The sequence below is a fragment of the Triticum urartu genome, chromosome 5 (genome assembly GCF_003073215.2).
Source record: "Triticum urartu cultivar G1812 chromosome 5, Tu2.1, whole genome shotgun sequence".
Lineage (NCBI taxonomy): Eukaryota > Viridiplantae > Streptophyta > Magnoliopsida > Poales > Poaceae > Triticum > Triticum urartu.
In genome coordinates, this window is record NC_053026.1 from 510,448,483 (window position 1) to 510,468,976 (window position 20,494).

Genomic DNA, 20,494 nt, shown 5'->3' on the forward strand with positions numbered 1-20,494 from the left:
TGGGGCGGTCTGCTGTTCGGCCTGAGTTGCCGCTTTATCTCGACCGCGGGGTGGCCGTTCCGCCGCCTTGTCCCGACCAAGTGGTGGTCGATCCGCTTTACGCGAGGGAGATATATGCTTTGGCGCCTCCTCATCGAATTGAGGTAGCAGACTGTGTTTCGGGTAGCTCTTGGCTGGGCGGTTAAGGACGTATTCCTTGGCTGTCAGGACATCAGTCCATCTGTCGATGAGCAGGTGTTTTTCAGCTTGAAGCTGTTGTTGTTACTTTTTCAGGCTCCTTGCAGTGGCTATGAGCTGAAGCTTGAAGCGCTCCTTCTCGAGAGGACCCTCAGGCAGGATGAAGTCTTCGTTGCGAAGGCTTGTCCCCTCCTTAGAGGGCGGACGGTAACTATCATCCTCCGGGTCATCTTCTATGGCCTGTTCGTCAGGGTTGTCTTGCCTGCTGTCGTGTTCCTGTTCGGATGTAGCGTTGCCCGGAGTACTATTTTCTCTGGTGCCAGTGTTGCCGTCCTTTGAGCGGCGGGGCTTGGGCGGCGTTTGAGCCGCCGGCGCTTGGACTGTGTCTCGGAGGTTTTGTTCGCATCCGACTCTTCTTTGTCATCGCCAGATCCTTTAGGTGTATCAACCATGTACACGTCGTATGAAGAGGTGGCCGTCCAACGTCCAGTAAATGGCGGGTCTTAGCCTTGCTCCTTGTCGTCATCGTCGTCCATACCGTCGATGTCTTCGGAGCCATAGTCGAGCACGTCGGTTAAGTCATCGACGGTGGCTATGAAGAGGGTGGCGGGTGGGAATCGAAATTCCTCATCATCCGTCTCTAGCTCGAACCGGACATAGTTCGGCTGTGAGTCCACAAGCAAACTAAGTTCATTATGATGTGCAAGGGAAATCAAGTCATCACAATTTTTGGACACGATTCGATCATGAAACAATTTGCATCGGAGATTTAGATGATCATGTGCATTGAAAAGTTCACAAGGATGGCAAAGAAATTTTAAATTTTCAGCACAAGCATCTCGCCTTTCTTGCAACCATTTAGTTTCTAAATACTTATGCCTCTTGCAAAATCTATCTTCCCTATTTGGTGTGTACTTGCAAACTCTATGCACTCCGGAAAAATTGACATGCTTATAAGAGACATTTTCATCATGACTAGTGCAATCATCATTAGTACTATGGATATTCAAAGAATTCATACTAACAACATTAGAATCATGGTCATCATTCAAAGATTTAGTGCCAAACATTTTAATGCATTCTTCTTCTAGCATTTTGGCACAATTATCGAAATCCTTATTTTCATAAAAGATATTAAAAAGATGAAGCATATGAGGTACCCTTAATTCCATTTTTTGTAGTTTTCTTTTATAGACTAAACTAGTGATAAAACAAGAAACAAAAAGATTCGATTGCAAGATCTAAAGATATACCTTCAAGTGCTAACCTCCCCGGCAACGGCGCCAGAAAAGAGCTTGATGTCTACTACACAACCTTCTTCTTGTAGACGTTGTTGGGCCTCCAAGTGCAGAGGTTTGTAGGATAGTAGCAATTTTCCCTCAAGTGAATGACCTAAGGTTTATCAATCCGTGGGAGGCATAGGATGAAGATGGTCTCTCTCAAACCACCTGCAATCAAATAACAAAGAGTCTCTTGTGTCCCCAACACACCCAATACAATGGTAAATTATATAGGTGCACTAGTTCGGCGAAGAGATGGTGATACAAGTGCAATATGGATGGTTGACATAGGTTTTTATAATCTGAAAATATAAAAACAGCAAGGTAACTAATGATAAAAGTGAGCGAAAACGGCATTGCAATGCGTTGAAACAAGGCCTAGGGTTCATACTTTCACTAGTGCAAGTTCTCTCAACAATAATAACATAATTGTATCATATAACAATCCCTCAACATGCAACAAAGAGTCACTCCAAAGTCACGAATAGCGGAGAACAAACGAATAGATTATTGTAGGGTAGAAAACCTCCTCAAAGTTATCCTTTCTGATCGATCTATTCAAGAGTCTGTAGTAAAATAACACGAAGCTATTCTTTCCGTTCAATCTATCCTAGAGTTCGTACTAGAATAACACCTTAAGACACAAATGAACCAAAACCTTACTGTCACCTAGATACGCCAATGTCACCTCAAGTATCCATGGGTATGATTATACGATATGCATCACACAATCTGAGATTCATCTATTCAACCAACACAAAGAACGTCAAAGTGTGCCCCAATGTTTCTACTGGAGAGTCAAGACGAAAACGTGTGCCAACCCCTATGCATAAGTTCATGAGGCCACGGAACTCGCAAGTTGATCACCAAAACATACATCAAGTGGATCACGTGATATCCCATTGTCACCACAGATAAGCACATGCAAGACATACATCAAGTGTTCTCAAATCCTTAAAGACTCAATCCGATAAGATAACTTCAAAGGGAAAACTCAATCCATCACAAGAGAGTAGAGGGGGAGAAACATCATAAGATCCAACTATAATAGCAAAGCTCGTGATACATCAAGATCGTGTCGAATCAAGATCACGAGAGAGAGATCAAACACATAGCTACTGGTACATACCCTCAGCCCCGAGGGTGAACTACTCCCCCCTTGTCGTGGAGAGCGCCGAGATGATAAAGATGGCCTCCGGAGAGGGATTCCCCCCTCCGGCAGGGTGCCGGAACGGGTCTAGATTGGATTTCGGTGACTATGGAGGCTTGCGGCGGCGGAACTCCCGATCTAGGTTATTTTTCGGTGGTTTATGTATTTATAGGAATTTTTGGCATAGGTCTCACGTCAGGGGGGTCTCTGAGTCGCCCACGAGATAGGGGCCCACACCCAGGGTGCTAGGGTGCGCCCCCACCCTTGTGGATGGCCCGGGACTCTTCTGGCCCAACTATTTTACTCCGGACGCTTCTTTTGGTCCATAATAAACCATCAAAAATTGGCACGTCAATTGGACTCCGTTTGGTTTTCCTTTTCTGCGATACTCAAAAACAAGGAAAAAACAGAAACTGGCACTGAGCTCTAGGTTAATAGGTTAGTCCCAAAAATCATATAAAATAGCATATAAATGCATATAAAACATCCTAGATGGATAATATAATAGCATGGAACAATCAAAAATTATAGATACGTTGGAGACGTATCAGAGCCGCGCTGACTGTAGGACACGCTAGACTACCGACGTGTTAAATGGACGCTAGTTAGACTAAAAGTTGAGTGCCGATAGTGTTTGTAGTTGATTGTTGCCTTGCATACACTCGTTTTATTGTTATTCTAACCTACTAATGGTTGTGAATGTAGATGGCTCCGGTGCCGTATCTGTGCCAGTTGCAGCTGATGCCGTACACGTCGCCGCATCTCCTTTGTAACGTGTGGCATCAGTTGTACCCTCTCGGTGACGATCCAGCCGATCATGTGTACCGGGAGCTCTAGCGACTCAGTGTATGAGTATCACACAGTGGTTACTCTGCATACCAGTTCATCTTCCAGCACTTACATTCGTACCTCCCGGAGCGGTTTCACTTCTACCGCTTCTCATGCTGTCTAGTTTGCCGCATTTGAGGTCCTCGTCAAGTTGCGCTACAATGAGGTCCGGATGTAGAACCACCCTGGTTTCCACTTCTATCCCTCCTTGCATGACAATGGTCGTGTCCGTTTTCCTGTCATTGATCCGGAGTCTGATAGTACTGCCAGCCACCTTTCTCGCTACATCACTGCTAGCTACCTTCTTATTCATGAACTGGCTCGAGAGCTAACTCATGCTCGCACTACTTTAGCCGCCACTAGAGCAGTCTCTACTCCATCGTCTACAGGATTTACCCCTTGTATTCCACCCGGTTCTAGCTCGCCTATTTCACCGGTTACTCCTCCGAGTAACTCGGGCACCTCGACCCTGACTCCTCTCATTGCTCCTGCCGAGTGGGTTTCCCTTCTCTCTACCCCCGTAGCATCGATGCTCCAGCCTCAGCCTGCACCTTCTCCTGAGGGAGAGTCCTCGAGGCAGCATCGTCGTGTTACCTTTAACCCAGAGGTGTCGGTGAACATCGTCAGTTCGGGATCCAAGTCCGCTTCAGGGGAGAACCCCGCAGCACTAGCAGAGCATTAGAGCGACCAAGTATCTGCAGTTGTCATGTTGATGTACGGATGTAGTCGTACGAGTCATGATGTTCCATTCTATGTATGAGAGTAGTCGAACTTATCATGTCATTTATCTTTCATGTATGAGTCTATGTATAATTATGTTGGAACCCTTCTTATTCACCGTGTTTTCTTCGATATTCCGTTTTCTTTCGGGTTTTGTCGCTGGCTTTTCCCCACTATTCTTGGATGTTGCTCATCTCGGTTGCATTTTCTTGAAAAAAACAAATAATAGGATGACGCGGGGAGGCGGCGGTAGTGCCGCTTGTGAGGATGTCCCTGTTCGTCGTTCCCCGCGATAGGCAGGGCACTCTCCCGAGCCGTACGTTCCACCACCGCCTCCACCACCAAATCCACCCTCCACCGAGCATATTTTACGCATGTATGAGGAAAGAAGGAATAATGATCTGCTTGAAATATTAAGAAGTGTGCAAGCTATGGTTGGGCAGAATGGAGATCAGAATGGTCATCACTCCAAACTGTCAGATTTTCAGCGAACCAAGCCTCCCAGTTTCAGTCAGGTTATTGATCCCTTGGATGCAGACAATTGGTTATGAACTATTGAGAAATAGCTTGAGATTGCCTGTACCAAAGAGGATGACAAGGTTCTGTTTGCAACACATTATCTCAAAGGAGCTGCCGCTATATGGTGGGAAAATGCGAAAGCCATGTGGCCTGCTGATGAGGAAATCACTTGGGCAAATCAAAGAACACTTTCGTAAATACCATATTGCTGCTGGTATTATGAAAGTCAAGCAACGTGAATTCCTCGCACTCATCCAAGGAAGGCAGTCTCTGAGTGAATATTTGCATAAGTTCAATCATTTGGCCCGTTACTCCCTCTATGATGTGGCCACAAAAGAAAGAAAGATTGACCGGTTTCTTGGAGGATTAAACCAGCATCTCCGGTGCACACTCAGTATGTTTGATTTTCCAGATTTCCAAACTCTGGTAAACAAGGCCCTCATTGCTGAAAGGGAGCACAAGTTCATACAAGACAACAAACCTTCCACTAACGATCACAAGTGCAAGTTCGAGCCTAGGAAAGGTTTTCAGCCAGTGCACAAGGCTCGTACTTGGCAGCCTACTCAATTAGAGTACAAGCCCAATTGGCAGCAGAATGTTAACAGAACTACTACACAAGTCAAGAATGTGGTGACCAACCCGGTGCGAGAAGAGTGCCAGTGCAACAATTCTTGTTTTAGTTGTGGGCAAAACAGACATTATGCCAGGCAGTGTCCCAAGAACGGCAAGACTAATGCTCCATTCAGTCCACAAGTCAACTTTATGGGGCCATACCTTGTCCAGCAAAACATCACCGGGAAAGTCCATCACCTCTCCGCAGACGAAGCCCAATAGAACCCCTAAGTCATCATTGGTATGTTTTCTGTTAATAGCATACCTGCCATAATTTTATTTGACTCAGGGGCTTCCCACTCTTTTATTTCGCGAAGTTTTGCTGCCCAAAACAAATTTTCTTGTTCGATTTTGAGAAAGAATATGCTGGTACAATCCCTGAGATCTCTGCTCAGAAGCAATCTGGTCTGTCGTAATTTGGAAATTAATATCAACGGAGTCCGATTTCCAGCTTCCTTGATAGTCATTGAATCTGCCAAATTGGACATTATCTTGGGAATGAATTGGTTATCCCAATTCCAACTATGCATTAACTGCGTGACCCGAGAAGTCACCTTGACAAGTCAAGAAGGGCAGACTACAAAATTCTATGCCTGCAGAAGCATACCCAAGAAAGAAATGGTCTTCACCACTATGGCTAGTGAATTGGAATTAATTCCTATGGTCAGTGTGTTTCCCGATGTATTCCCAGAAGAACTGCCAGGCATGCCGCCAGACCGAGAGCTTGAGTTTGCAATAGATCTTGTGCCCGGAACTGCACCGATACACAAGAAATATTATCGGATGCCTTTGTCAGAATTAGTGGAGTTAAAGAAACAACTTGATGAGATGCTCCAAAAAGGTTATATCCGACCCAACTCTTCACCATGGGAATCACCCGCAATATTCGTGGATAAGAAGGATGGCAGTCTCCGGATGTGTGTGGATTACCGATAGCTGAATGATGTCACATCAAAAACAAATATCCGCTGCCCAGGATTGATGACTTATTTGATCAACTCAGTGGCGCAAAGGTATTCTCCAAAATTGATTTAAGGATAGGGTACCACCAACTCAAGATTAGAAAGGAAGATATTCCAAAGACCGCGTTCACTACCCGGTACTGTCTTTACGAATACACCGTTATGTCCTTCGGCCTCACCAATGCCCCTGCTTTCTTCATGCATATGATGAATAAAGTATTCATGGACTTCCTGGATAAATTTGTGGTGGTTTTCATCGATGATATCCTCATATACTCAAAAAATGAAGAAGAGCACAAGGGACACCTCAGAGTTGTCTTACAAAGACTCCGTGACCATCAGCTATACGCCAAATTCAGTAAATGCGAGTTTTGGCTCAAGCAAGTTGGATTTCTTGGATATATACTGTCAGCAGAAGGTATAGCCATGGATCTAAGCAAGGTGAAGGACGTGCTCGATTTGCTGGCACCCACGAAAGTATCCAAAATCCATACTTCCCTTGGATTAGCCGGATACTACCATCGTTTCATTGAAGGTTTCTCTAAGATTGCCAAGCCAATGACAGAGCTTCTCAAGAAAGATAAGAATTTGAATGGACTGAGGATTGTGAGAAAAGTTTCAATAAGCTAAAAACCAGACTGACAACAGCACCTGTGTTGACTCTTCCAGACATCTACCGCAGCTTTGATGTGTACTTTGATGCTTCCAGACAAGGTCTCGGATGCGTACTTATGCAAAAGGCAAGATGGTAGCATTTGCATCTCGACAGCTACGCCCCCACGAAGGGAACTATCCTAGTCATGATCTGGAATTAGCCACGGTGGTTCATGCTCTAAAAATCCGGGGGCACTATCTCATTGGAAAGAGGTGTCAAATATTTACTGACCACAAAAGCCTCAAGTACACCTTTACTCAGCCAGATTTAAACCTCCGCCAATGAATATGGCTTGAGTTAGTCAAGGATTATGATTTTGGAATTAATTATCACTCGGGTAAGGCCAATGTGGTTGCCGATGCACTCAGCCGAAAGCCTGTCAGTCTGAATGCTAGGATGGAATCCTTGCCTCCCGAACTTCAGGAAGAGATTACCCAGCTCCACCTGGTCATAGTTGATGCGGGTCTTGCTAATATTATGGAAATTACTCCTACCCTCGAGGATGAGATCCGCAAGGCCCAGCCAAATGACCCAGTGCTAGAAAAACATGCCAGGCGTATGTTAGCAGGACAGACCCCATATTTTTCTAAGGATCAGCAAGGTACACTAAAGTTCCACGGAAGGATTTGTGTACCAAATCAAGCCGACTTCAGGAAGAGGACAATGTCAGAAGCACACAAATCTTCGTACTCTATTCACCCCGGAGGCACTAAAATGTACGAAGACCCTTGACATATCTTTTGGTGGGATGGGATGAAGAAGGATATCGCCTATTTTGTGGCCTGTTGCGACATATTCAACAAAGTGAAGGCGGAATACTAGAAACCAGCCGGACTCCTCCAACCGTTGCCCGTTCTGCAATGGAAGTGGGATGATGTCTGCATGGATTTTATCACAGGGCTACCAAAGACTCAGCGAGGCAATGATGCAGTATGGGTCATAGTGAACACCTTAACTAAGATAGCTCATTTTATTCCCATCAAAGCCACATATCGAGCCAATCAGCTCGCACAATTGTATGTGTCCAGAACAGTCAGTCTGCATGGAGGACCTTGAACAATCACTTCCGACCGGGGGTCACTATTTACCTCCGCTTTCTAGTCACGTCTCCATCAAGATTTGGGGACATCGCTAAAATATAGTACCGCTTATCATCCTTAGACCGATGGACAGACTGAGCGGGTAAACCAAATACTCCGAGATATGCTTCGAGCAGGTGCCTTGGCCCAAAGGCCTAAATGGGAAGACTATCTGCCGTATGTCGAGTCCTCCTACAACAATAGTTTCCAGGACAGTTTAGAGATGTCACCTTATGAGGCTCTGTATGGCCGTTAGTGCCGCACTCCGTTGAATTGGTCTCAAACTGGAGATGGACGCATTTTTGGAACAGATCTCATGATGGAAGCCGAAAAGCAAGTCAAGGAAATCCGAGGCCGATTGCAATTAGCCAAATACCGACAGACGAGTTACTATGACGCAAAGCACCGACATATCAGTTTTGAACCCGGAGAACATTTATACCTCCGAGTCACTCCTATGAAAGGAGTCAAGAGGTTTTAGACTCATGGAAAATTGGCACCCATATTTATTGGTCCGTTCCCAGTTATGTCCAGAGTGGGTACTGTTGCATATCAGTTGGAACTGCCCCCAGAATTGTCAGAAGTGCATAATGCGTTCCATGTCTCACAGTTGAGAGATGTATATCGCCGCCCGAGAAAAATCATGCTATGACATAAATAGAGTTGGCTAAGGATTTAACGTATGAAGAGAGACCATTCAGAATTTTAGATGAGATGGAAAGGGTCGCTCGTAGTAAAACAAGAAAATTTTACAAGGTTCAGTGGGAGCATCACACAGAGGCAGAAGCAACTTGGGAACGAGAAGAATTTCTAAAGGCAAACTATCCATAATTGTTTTCCCGAGAAACCGAATCTCGAGGATGAGATTCATTCTAAGTGGGGGAGGTTTGTGACACCCTAGTTTGTTCCCTCACTTCTTTTTCTGATTTAATTTGGTTTTGATTTTGAATTTGGAGTTTTGGATCATTTCAGTTGGACTTAACACTTGGGCATCACCTTGATTTTCACCCAAGTGACTCATCCCTCACCCTAGCCATCATTTCTTCTCTGTTTAGCCTCAGAACAATATTATGAATATTTTCTTAAATGAAAAATATTCATTTTCTTCTCCAAAACCCTAACCAGCCACTTTGTTCCAAAGCAACCCCTATTTTCCTTGCCCACAAAAATCTGAGAAAATTCCCAAATATTCTTTGAACCCTAGGGCACCTTTCTGAGCAAAAATATTGCATCACTTTTTGGAATATTTTAGCTATAGAAAATATTTCCTGTTCTGACCAGAAATGGTGGTTTCTACAACAACTACCATTTTACTTGCTCCAATGCTACTGAATTTTCTTGTGCATCACTACCTTCCTAGATGATTACTAGCCTCCAAAGTTCAGCTCTCAACTCCTAATGGTTTGACCACAGTTAACTCTCAAAGTTACTATCCAGAAACTTAGCAAGAAGTAACACTCCAACTTATAGCACCTGAGCTCGACTCAAAGCATTGGCACAACCCTAACCAGTAAGGACTACACGCCAGACATGAAATTGGGGCCAGCCGTGGCTCTATGCCAAAGTGCACGTGGTGACCATGCGTGTGCACGGTGCTAGCATGCTAGCCGACGCGCTCTGAGTGCCGCCGAGCGCTCCGTGCGTCGCGTGCCCGCTTCCCCGCCTGCCGCACCTCGCCACCATCACCGTCTTTACTCCCTTAACTACCTCCCGGCGCTCGCCGATGCTAGAGCTCGCCGCAGTGAGCACGGGCGCGGTCCGGCCAACAGAACAGTGCACCGCGCACTGTGTTCGTCGCCACCCCCTTGATCCTATGCTCGTCGCTGCCCACTCACATTGCCCGCGTGAGCTGCGTCACCATCCCCCTCGCTCACTGACGCCGTTCGTCGCCAGGTGCCATGTCTAGGTGACCTATGGCGGAGCCCGAACCCCTCACCTCGCTCGCCTATAAATCCAGCCCTCCCCAGCCCTCTCGACCATCACAAACCCACCTCACACACTCCACAAGACTGTAGGAAGACGTAGCCTGGCCGGGCAAGCCTCGAGCCACCATCCCCGAGCTCAAGCTCGCCGGTGATCCCCTTGGTTCGCCCCCACCGTTCCAGTCCCTCCCGAGCTCAAGCTACTCTTCTAGAGCCTCCGCTATGCTTCAGTGGTGCCGTCCGAGCCGGTTGGAGTCACTGGTGCAGCCTCTGGTCCCCGTCATCTCCAACTCCAGCGACCTCTGCTCTGTACCGCCGCTGGAGAGGCTTGTTCCAACGCTGTCCGACCACCCCTAGCTAATCTATGGGTACGGGCAGGTGCGCCACGGTCTCCTCTCTCGATCTATCACTCTAGCTCTAGTCAAGATGCCCTCCTCGCCGGCGTGTGCTCCGGCGGAGCCTCGCCGTGCTCTGTTTCATTCTCCCCTCCCACTCACCTGACCAGCGGTGCCCACTGTCAGCCACTCTGGCCGCATCCGAAGCTATACGAGTGGTGGCGCCCCACGGGTTTACGTCTTCGACGTCACCCCCAGATCTATTTTTATTTAAATCAAATTCAAATTTAAACAGAGAGCTTCAAAAAGCCACAACTTTTTAATCCTAAGTCCAAATGAATTGATTCTTTTTGCATTGGGTTCTTTATGAAAATATCTATCAGCTAACCAAAAATGAGATTTTTCCCTGCTGTCTAGATTTTCTGGTGAATTTCATAGTGTTTCTTGATGTTTTCTTTGTATGTTTTCAATTGTTTTCAGAAGGTGAAGCTTGTCTTGAGGATCACCGGGAGGAGTGTGAACCTCATCTGCACAAAGGCAAGCCACAGCAACATTTTCATGGAGCCATTGCAATATTTGTGATTTTTCACCTTGAATGAATGAATTAGTTCATGCATTTAAACCACTAAAATAAATATATATTTATTCTATTGAATGCTTGTTTATGTTGATATGTTTTGTTTACAGAAGGTTAAAGCTAACTAAGTTAGTTTAAGTCACTAGAAGTAATATTTGATTATGAAGAAATAATTTGTTTATGAAAAAGAATTAGTTGGGGTTAATATTTTCTTGAGTGAGACAAGAATTATACTAAGTTATTGTCATGGTTAACTTTGCTGAATAAACATAACCAGAAAAGTGTGATGAATTTCTGATAGGTATGGTTAGTGGTTGATATAGTTGATCCATTATTTTTCAATGATAAGTGATGCATGTGATATGATTGCATTTTCATGGCATATCATGACACCGGTCATTTTTACTTTAAGTTGAACCTGATAATAACTCCACTTAAACATATCGCTGATCAGGTCATGGTGCCACTGAATCGAGTTTTTCCCCAGTGCAACTACATTTGCCTTTCTGGGAAGACCTTTATTCAGTCTGTTGTCATGCCTCTGGTCGGTGTCTCCAACGAGGGAAGGTTATGGGCGTGCGTTACCCTGGCCCGGTAAGCAGACATAACCTTGTGTGCCCGTTGTTGTGATGGTACCTTGTCCTCGTTTGGGACTGTTTATGTTTTTACCACGACGGTGGCCGTTGGTGTCTTTGGTAGAGACGGGGCCACCCATGACTTAGCCCAAGTGGGTTGTTAGTCGGAGTGGCTGGGGGAGTGTCATGGCAATGGCAGGGTTCCATCGGAATGTCGTTGGTCCACCAGAATGGGAGTACGAGGTCATGGATTCCGTCGTGTGGGTACAGTGCGCTACCTCTGCAGAGTGTATTTAATCTATCGATAGCCGAGTCCTCAGTTACGGACACACTCGAAGTAGGTCACACCATGGGTCAACATTTAAATGATGTTGCACACTAAAGCTAATAACATTGCACTATTGGGAAGAGGATGGTTGGGAAACCATTCTGATTATGGAGACCAAGTTGTTGGTCAGTTTGTGATCCAAGAAAGATCACCGTGTGGTTACGAGGTAACCCGTTTAAATACCAAGATGTTGGTTCGTTTGTGATCCGAGAAACATCACTGCTTGGTTACGAGGTAACCCGTATGGTAAGCAAGTCCGAGGGACTTGAGGCACGAGATTTTATTCACTGCATCACTAGTATGTTCTTACATTGATGATAACCTGCTTAATATCATGATATTGTTTGTCATTATGGTTATGCTTGTTGTGAGCTTGCAAGTACGTTCAATGTACTGACCTGGCATGTCATGCCAGATTTCAGGAAAGTCTCGTTGGAACGGAGTGCTGTCTGAGTCTAGATCGTGTCCACATCGGTGTCCCTGTGCTATGGAGTTCCGCTACGTCGTCGTTCCGCTGCCGAGTAGTTGTCCTGATCGAGGCCCCTTGGTGTTCATTAAATAATGTACATATTGTTCAGCTGCACCGTGTGTGTCGCTTGGCCTCCCAACTTGGTGTAATATGAACTATGTTCCGCTAGCATCAATAAAGCGGTTGTTTTCTGTACCAAGATGTTGTGTGTTACCAGAAGACATGATCTCTGGGCTGGCAATGCAAGGTAAACCGGTTGCTCTGAACCGGGGTGCCACATCTAGTTCACATAGCTATGTGATTAACACCCAAAGAGTACTAAGGTGTGATCATGTTTTGCTTATGAGAGAAGTTTAGTCAACGGGTCTGCCCCATTCAGATCTGTATGTATTTTGCAAACTTCTATATCTACAATGCTCTGCATGGAGTTACTCTAGCTAATTGCTCCCACGTTCCATATGTATCCAGGACTTAGAGTCATCTAGATTAGTATCAAAGCTTGTATCGACATAACTCTTTATGACGAATTCTTTATCACCTCCATAACCGAGAAACATTTCCTTAGTCCTCTTTAAGGTAACTAAGGATAATTTTGGCCGCTGTCCAGTGATCTAGTCCTGGATTACTATTGTATCCCTTTGCTAAACTCATGGCAAGGTACATAACATGTTTGGTACACTACATGACATACATTATAGAACCTATGGCTGAGGCATAGGGAATGACTTTCATTCTCTCTTTATCTTCTGCCGTGGTTTGGTTTTGAGTCTTTACTCAACTTCAACCTTACAATACAGGCAAGAACTCCTTCTTTGACTGATCCATCTTGAACTCCTTCAAAATCTTGCTAAGGTATGTATTCATTGAAAGTCTTATCAAGCGTCTTCATCTATCTCTATAGATCTTGATGCCCAATATGTAAGCAGCTTCACTGAGGTCTTTCATTGAAAAAATCTTATTCAAATATCCTTTTATGTTATTCAGAAATTCTACATCATTTTCAACCAACAATATGCCATCCACATATAATATCAGAAATGCTACAGAGCTCCCACTCACTTTCTTGTAAATACAGGCGTCACCACAATTCTGGATAAAACCATATGCTTTGATCACCTTATCAAACCATATATTCCAACTCCGAGATGCTTGCACCAGTCCATAGATGGATCGCTGGAGTTTGCACACTTTGTTAGCACCTTTAGGATCGACAAAACCTTTTGGTTGCATCATATACAACTCTTCTTTAAGAAATCGATTAAGGAATGCAGTCTTCACATCCATTCGTCAGATCTCATAAAATGCGGCAATTGCTAACGTGATTCAGACAGACTTAAGCATCGCTATGAGTGAGAAAAACTCATCATAGTCAACACCTTGAACTTGTCAAAAACTTTTCGCGACAAGTCAAGCTTTGTAGATAGTAACACTACCATCAGTGTTCGTCTTCCTCTTGAAGATCCATTTATTCTCAATGGCTTGCCGATCATTGGGCAAGTCCACCAAACCCACACGTTTTTCTCATACATGGATCCTATCTTAGATTTCATGGCGTCAAGCCATCTGTCGGAATCTGGGCTCATCATAGCTTCTTCATAGTTCGTAGGTTCATCATGGTCTACTAACATGACTTCCATAACAGGATTATCGTACCACTCTGGTGCGGAACGTGCTCTGTTTAACCTACGAGGTCCAGTAGAAACTTGATCCAAAGTTGCATGATCATTATCATTAGCTTCCTCTCTAGTTGGTATAGGCATCACGAGAACGGATTTCACTGATGTGCTACTTTCTAGTTCAAGAGAAAGTGCAATTATCTCATCAAGTTCTACTTTCCTCCCACTCACTTCTTTCGAGAGAAACTCCATCTCTAGAAAGGTTCCATTCTTGGAAAAAAAGATTTTGCCTTCGGATTTGTGGTAGAAGGTGTACCCAATTGTTTCATTAGGGTATTCTATGAAGATGCACTTCTCCAATTTGGGTTTGAGCTTATCAGGTTGAAGCCTTTAGACATAATTTTCGCAACCCCAAACTTTAAGAAACGACAGCTTAGGTTTCTTGCCAAACCATAGTTCATGTTGTGTCGTCTCAACGGGTTTAGACAGTGCCCTATTTAACGTGAATGCAGCTATCTCTAATGCATAACCCCAAAACAATAGTGGTAAATCGGTAAGAGACATCATAGATCACGCCATATCTAATATCGTATGGTTACGACATTCAGACAAACCATTACGCTGTGGTGTTCCAGGTGGCGTGAGTTGTGAAACTATTCCACATTGTCTTAAATGAAGGCCAAACTCTTAACTCAAATATTTGCCTCCGCGATCAGATCATAGAAACTTTATTTTCTTGTTACGATGATTCTCCACTTCACTCTTAAATTCTTTGAAGTTTTCAAATGTTTCAGACTTGAGTTTCATTAAGAAAATATACCCATATCTGCTCAAATCATCTATGAAGGTCAGAAAATAACGATACCCGCCGCGTGCCTCAACACTCATTGGACCACACACACCGATATGTATTTTTTTCAATAAGTAATTGGCTTGCCATATTGTTCTGGAGAACGGAGGTTTAGTCATCTTGCCCATGAGGCATGGTTCGCAAGTATCAAATGATTCATAATCAAGTGATTCCAAAAACCCATCTGCATGGAGTTTCTCCAAGTGCTTTACACTAATATGACCTAAATGGCAGTGCCACAAATATGTTGCAATATCATTATCAACTTTGCATCTTTTGGCATCAATATTATGAATATGTGTATCACTACGATCGAGATTCAATAAACCATTTATATTGGGTGTATGACCATAGAAGGTTTTATTCATGTAAATAGAACAGCAATTATTCTCTGACTTAAATGAATAACCGTATCGCTATAAACATGATCCAATCATATTCATGCTCAACACAAACACCAAATAACATTTATTTAAATCCTATACTAATCCCGAAGGTAGAGGGAGGGTGCGATGGTGATCTTATCAACCTTGGAATCACTTCCAACACACATCGTTACCTCATCCTTAACTAGTCTTTGTTCATTTTGCAACTCCTGTTTTGAGTTACTAATCTTAGCAACTGAACCGATATTTAATACCCCGAGGTTACTATGAAGATTACTAAAGTACACATCAATAACATGTATATCAAATATACCTTTGTTCCCTTTGACATCCTTCTTATCCGCCAACTATTTGGGGTAGTTCCGCTTCCAGTGACCGTTCCCTTTGCAGTAGAAACACTCAGTTTTAGGCTTAGGTCTAGCTTTGGGCTTCTTCACAGTAGTGGAAACTTGCTTGTCATTCTTCTTGAAGTTCCCGTTCTTTTCCTTTGCCCTTTCTTCTTGAAACTAGTGGTCTTGTCAACCGTCAACACTTGATGCTTTTTCTTGATATCTACCTTCGCCGATTTCAGCATCGCGAAGAGGCCGGGAATCGTTTTCGTCATCCCTTTCATATTATAGTTCATCACGAAGTTCTAGTAGCTTGGTGATGTTCCAAGATCTTATCTGGAAGATTAACTCCCACTTGATTCAAGCGATTCTACTACTCAAACATTCTGAGTACATGCTCACTGGCTGAGCCACTCTCCTCCATCTTGTAGGCAAAATAATTGTTAGAGGTCTCATACCTCTTGATACAGGCATGAGTTTGAAATACCGATTTCAGATCTCGGAACATCTCATATGCTCCGTGGCGTTCAAAACGTTTTTGAAGTCCCGGTTCTAAGCTGTAAAGCATGGTGCACTAAACTATCAAGTATTCATCATACCGAGCTTGTCAAACGTTCATAACATCTGCATCTACTCTTGCAATAGGTCTGTCACCTAGCGGTGCATCAAGGACATAATTCTTCCAAGCAACAACAAGGATAATCCTCAGATCACGGACCCAGTCCGCTGAAGGAAATATGCCCTAGAGGCAATAATAAAGTTATTATTTATTTCCTTATATCATGATAAATGTTTATTATTCATGCTAGAATTGTATTAACCGGAAACATAATACATGTGTGAATACATAGACAAACATAGTGTCACTAGTATGCCTCTACTTGACTAGCTCGTTAATCAAAGATGGTTATGTTTCCTAACCATGAACAAAGTGTTGTTATTTGATTAACGAGGTCATAGCATTAGTTGAATGATCTAATTGACATGACCCATTCCATTAGCTTAGCACCCGATCGTTTAGTATGTTGCTATTGCTTTCTTCATGGCTTATACATGTTCCTATGACTATGAGATTATGCAACTCCCGTTTGCCGGAGGAATACTTTGGGTGCTACCAAACGTCACAACGTAACTGGGTGATTATAAAGGAGCATTACAGGTGTCTCCAAAGGTACATGTTGGGTTGGCGTATTTCAAGATTAGGATTTGTCACTCTGATTGTCGGAGAGGTATCTTTGGGCCCTCTCGGTAATGCACATCACATAAGCCTTGCAAGCATTACAACTATGTTAGTTGTGAGATGATGTATTACAAACGAGTAAAGAGACTTGCCGGTAACGAGATTGAACTAGGTATTGGATACCGACGATCGAATCTCGGGAAAGTAACATACCGATGACAAAGGGAACAACGTATGTTGTTATGCGGTCTGACCGATAAAGATCTTCGTAGAATATGTAGGAGCCAATATGGGCATCTAGGTCCCGCTATTGGTTATTGAGCGGAGATGTGTCTCAGTCATGTCTGCATTGTTCTCGAACCGTAGGGTCCGCACGCTTAACGTTACGATGACAGTTATTATGAGTTTATGCATTTTGATGTACCAAAGTTAGTTCGGAGTCCCGGATGTGATCACGGACATGACGAGGAGTCTCGAAATGGTCGAGACATAAAGATTGATATATTGGAAGCCTATATTTGGACATCGGAAGTGTTCCGGGTGAAATCGGGATTTTACCGGAGTACCGGGAGGTTACCGGAACCCCCCGGGAAGCCATATGGGCCTTAATGGGCTTTAGTGGAAAGGAGAAAGGGGCAGCCCAAGGTGGCCGCACGCCTCCGCCCTCCCCTAGTCCTATTAGGACTAGGAAAGGTGGCCGGCCCCCCTCTCTCTCTTTCCCCCTCGGGGAATCCTAGTCCAACTAGGATTGGGGGGGAGTCCTACTCCCGGTAGGAGTAGGACTCCTCCTGCGCCCTCCTCCTGGCCGGCGGCCCCCTCCCCCTTGGCTCCTTTATATACGGAGGTAGGGGGCACCTCTAGACACACAAGTTGATCCTTGAGATCGTTCCTTAGCCATGTGCGGTGCCCCTTGCCACCATATTCCACCTCGATCATATTGTAGCGGTGCTTAGGCGAAGCCCTGCGACGGTAGAACATCAAGATCGTCACCACGCCGTCGTGCTGACGAAATTCCTCCCTGACGCTTTGCTGGATCGGAGCCTGGGGATCGTCATCGAGCTGTACGTGTGCTAAGAACTCGGAGGTGCCGGAGTAACGGTGCTTGGATCGGTCGGATCGGGAAGACGTACGACTACTTCCTCTACGTTGCGTCAACGCTTCCGCAGTCGGTCTGCGTGGGTACGTAGACAACACTCTCCCCTCTCATTGCTATGCATCACCATGATCTTGCGTGTGCATAGGAAATTTTTGAAATTACTGCGTTCCCCAACATCCGCATCATTGCTACTATCATCTTTCAACTTAGTTTTCTCTTGGAATATATCAAAAACATAGGGGAGCTACAACGCGAGCTATTGATCTACAACATAGATATGCAAATACTATCAGGACTAAGTTCATGATAAATTAAGTTCAGTTAATCAAATTACATAAGAACTCCCACTTAGATAGAAATCCCTCGAGTCATATAAATGATTATGTGATGCAAATCAACTAAACCATGTCCGATCATTACGTGAGATGGAGTAGTCTTCACTGGTGAACATCTTTATGTTGATCTTATCTACTATATGATTCACATTCGACCTTTCGGTATCCAGTGTTCCCAGGCCATGTGTGTACATGCTAGGATCATCAAGTTTAACCCGAGTATCCCGCATGTGGGAAACTGTCTTGCACCCGTTGTATGCGACCATAGAGCCTGTCACACCCGATCATCACGTGGTGTCTCAGCATGACGAACTATCGCAACGGTTCATACTCAGGGAGAACACTTATACCTTGAAATTTTAGTTAAGGGATCATCTTATAATGCTACTGCCGTACTAAGAAAAATAAGATGCATAAAAGATAAAAAAACACATGCAATCAAAATATGTGACATGATATGGCCATCATCATCTTGTGCTTTTCATCTATATCTCCAAAGCATCGTCATGATCTACATCGTCACCGGCTCGACACCTTGATCTCCATCGTAGCGTCGTGGTTGTCTCGCCAACTATTGCTTCTACAACTATTGCCAATGCATAGTGATAAAGTAAAGCAATTACATGGCGTTTGCATTTCATACAACAAAGAGACAACCATAAGGCACCTGCCGGTTGTTAGATATCTTACAAAACATGATCATCTCATACAATAAAGTTTATCACATCATGTCTTGACCATACCACATCACAACATGCCCTGCAAAAACAAGTTAGACGTCCTCTACTTTGTTGTTGCAAGTTTTGCGTGGCTGCTACGGGCTTCTAGCAAGAACCGTTCTTACCTACGCATCAAAACCACAACGATGATTTATCAAATTTGTTGTTTTAACCTTCAACAAGGACCAGCCGCATTCAAATTAGATTCAACTAAAGTTGGAGAAACAGACACCCGCCAGCCACCTTTATGCAAAACTAGTTGCATGTCTGTCCGTGGAACCGGTCTCATGAACGTTGTCATGTAAGGTTGGTCCGGGCCGCTTCATCCAACAATACCGCTGAATCAAAATAAGACGTTGGTGGTAAGCAGTATGACGATCACTGTCCACAACTCTCTGTGTTCTGTTCATGCATATCATCTATGCATAGACCTGGCTCGGATGCCAAAGTTGGGAAACATAGCATGCAATTTAAAAAAAATCCTACACTCATGCAAGATCTATCTAGTATATGCATAGTGATATGTCTCCAACGTATCTACTTTTCCAAAAACTTTTGCCCTTGTTTTGGACTCGAACTTGCATGATTTGAATGGAACTAACCCGGACTGATGCTGTTTTCAGTAGAATTGCCATGGTGTTATTTTTGTGCAGAAATAAAAGTTCTCGGAATGACCTAAAAATCCATGGAGACGCGTTTTGGAATTAATAAAAAAATACTAGCGAAAGAATCAGCATTAGGGGCCCCACACCCTATCCACGAGGGTGCAGGGCGCCCCTCCCGGGACGCGCCCCCTGCCTCGTGGGCCCCCTAAGACTCCACTGACCTCAACCCCAACTCTATACATTCACTTTCGGGGAGAGAAAAATCAGGAAAAAAGGATTGTTAGGGTTGATCTGGAGTCCATTCGGGGCTCCGGAGAGGGGAATCCGTCGCCATCGTCATCATCAACCTTCCTCTATCACCAATTTCATGATGCTCTCCGGCGTGCGTGAGTAATCCCGTCATAGGCTTGCTGGACGATGATGGGTTGGATGAGATTTCCCATATAATCGAGTTAGTTTTGTTAGGGTTTGATCCCTAGTATCCATTATGTTCTAAGATTGATGTTGCTATGACTTTGCTATGCTTAATGCTTGTCACTATGGCCCGAGTGCCATGATTTTAGATCTGAATCTGTTATGTTTTCATGAATATATGTGAGTTCTTGATCCTAAATTGCAAGTCAATAGTCACCTACTATGTGTTATGATCCGGTAACCCCGAAGTGACAATAATCGGGACCACTCCCGGTGATGACTGTAGTTTGAGGAGTTCATGTATTCACTAAGTGTTAATGCTTTGGTGCGGTACGGGTTAATATCCCTTAGTTTCCAATAGGACCCTGCTGCCACGGGAGGGTAGGACAACAGATGTCATGCAAGTTCTTTTCAACAAGCACGTATGACTATATTCGAAATACATGCCTACATTACATTGATGAACTGGAGCTAGTTTTTTGTCACCCTATGTTATAACAGTTGCATGAGGAATTGCATCCGACATAATTATCCATCATTGATCCATTGCCTACGAGATTTTCTCATATTGATCTTTGCTTAGTTACTTTTTCCGTTGCCACTGTTACGATTGCTACAAAAACTACTACTGTTACTTTTGCCACAGTTACCGTTACTTCCGTAGTACTTTGCTACTAAATACTTTTCTGCAGATATTAAGTCTTTCAGGTGTGGTTAAATTGACAACTCAACTGCTAATAATTGAGAATATTCTTTGGCTCCCCTTGTGTCGGATC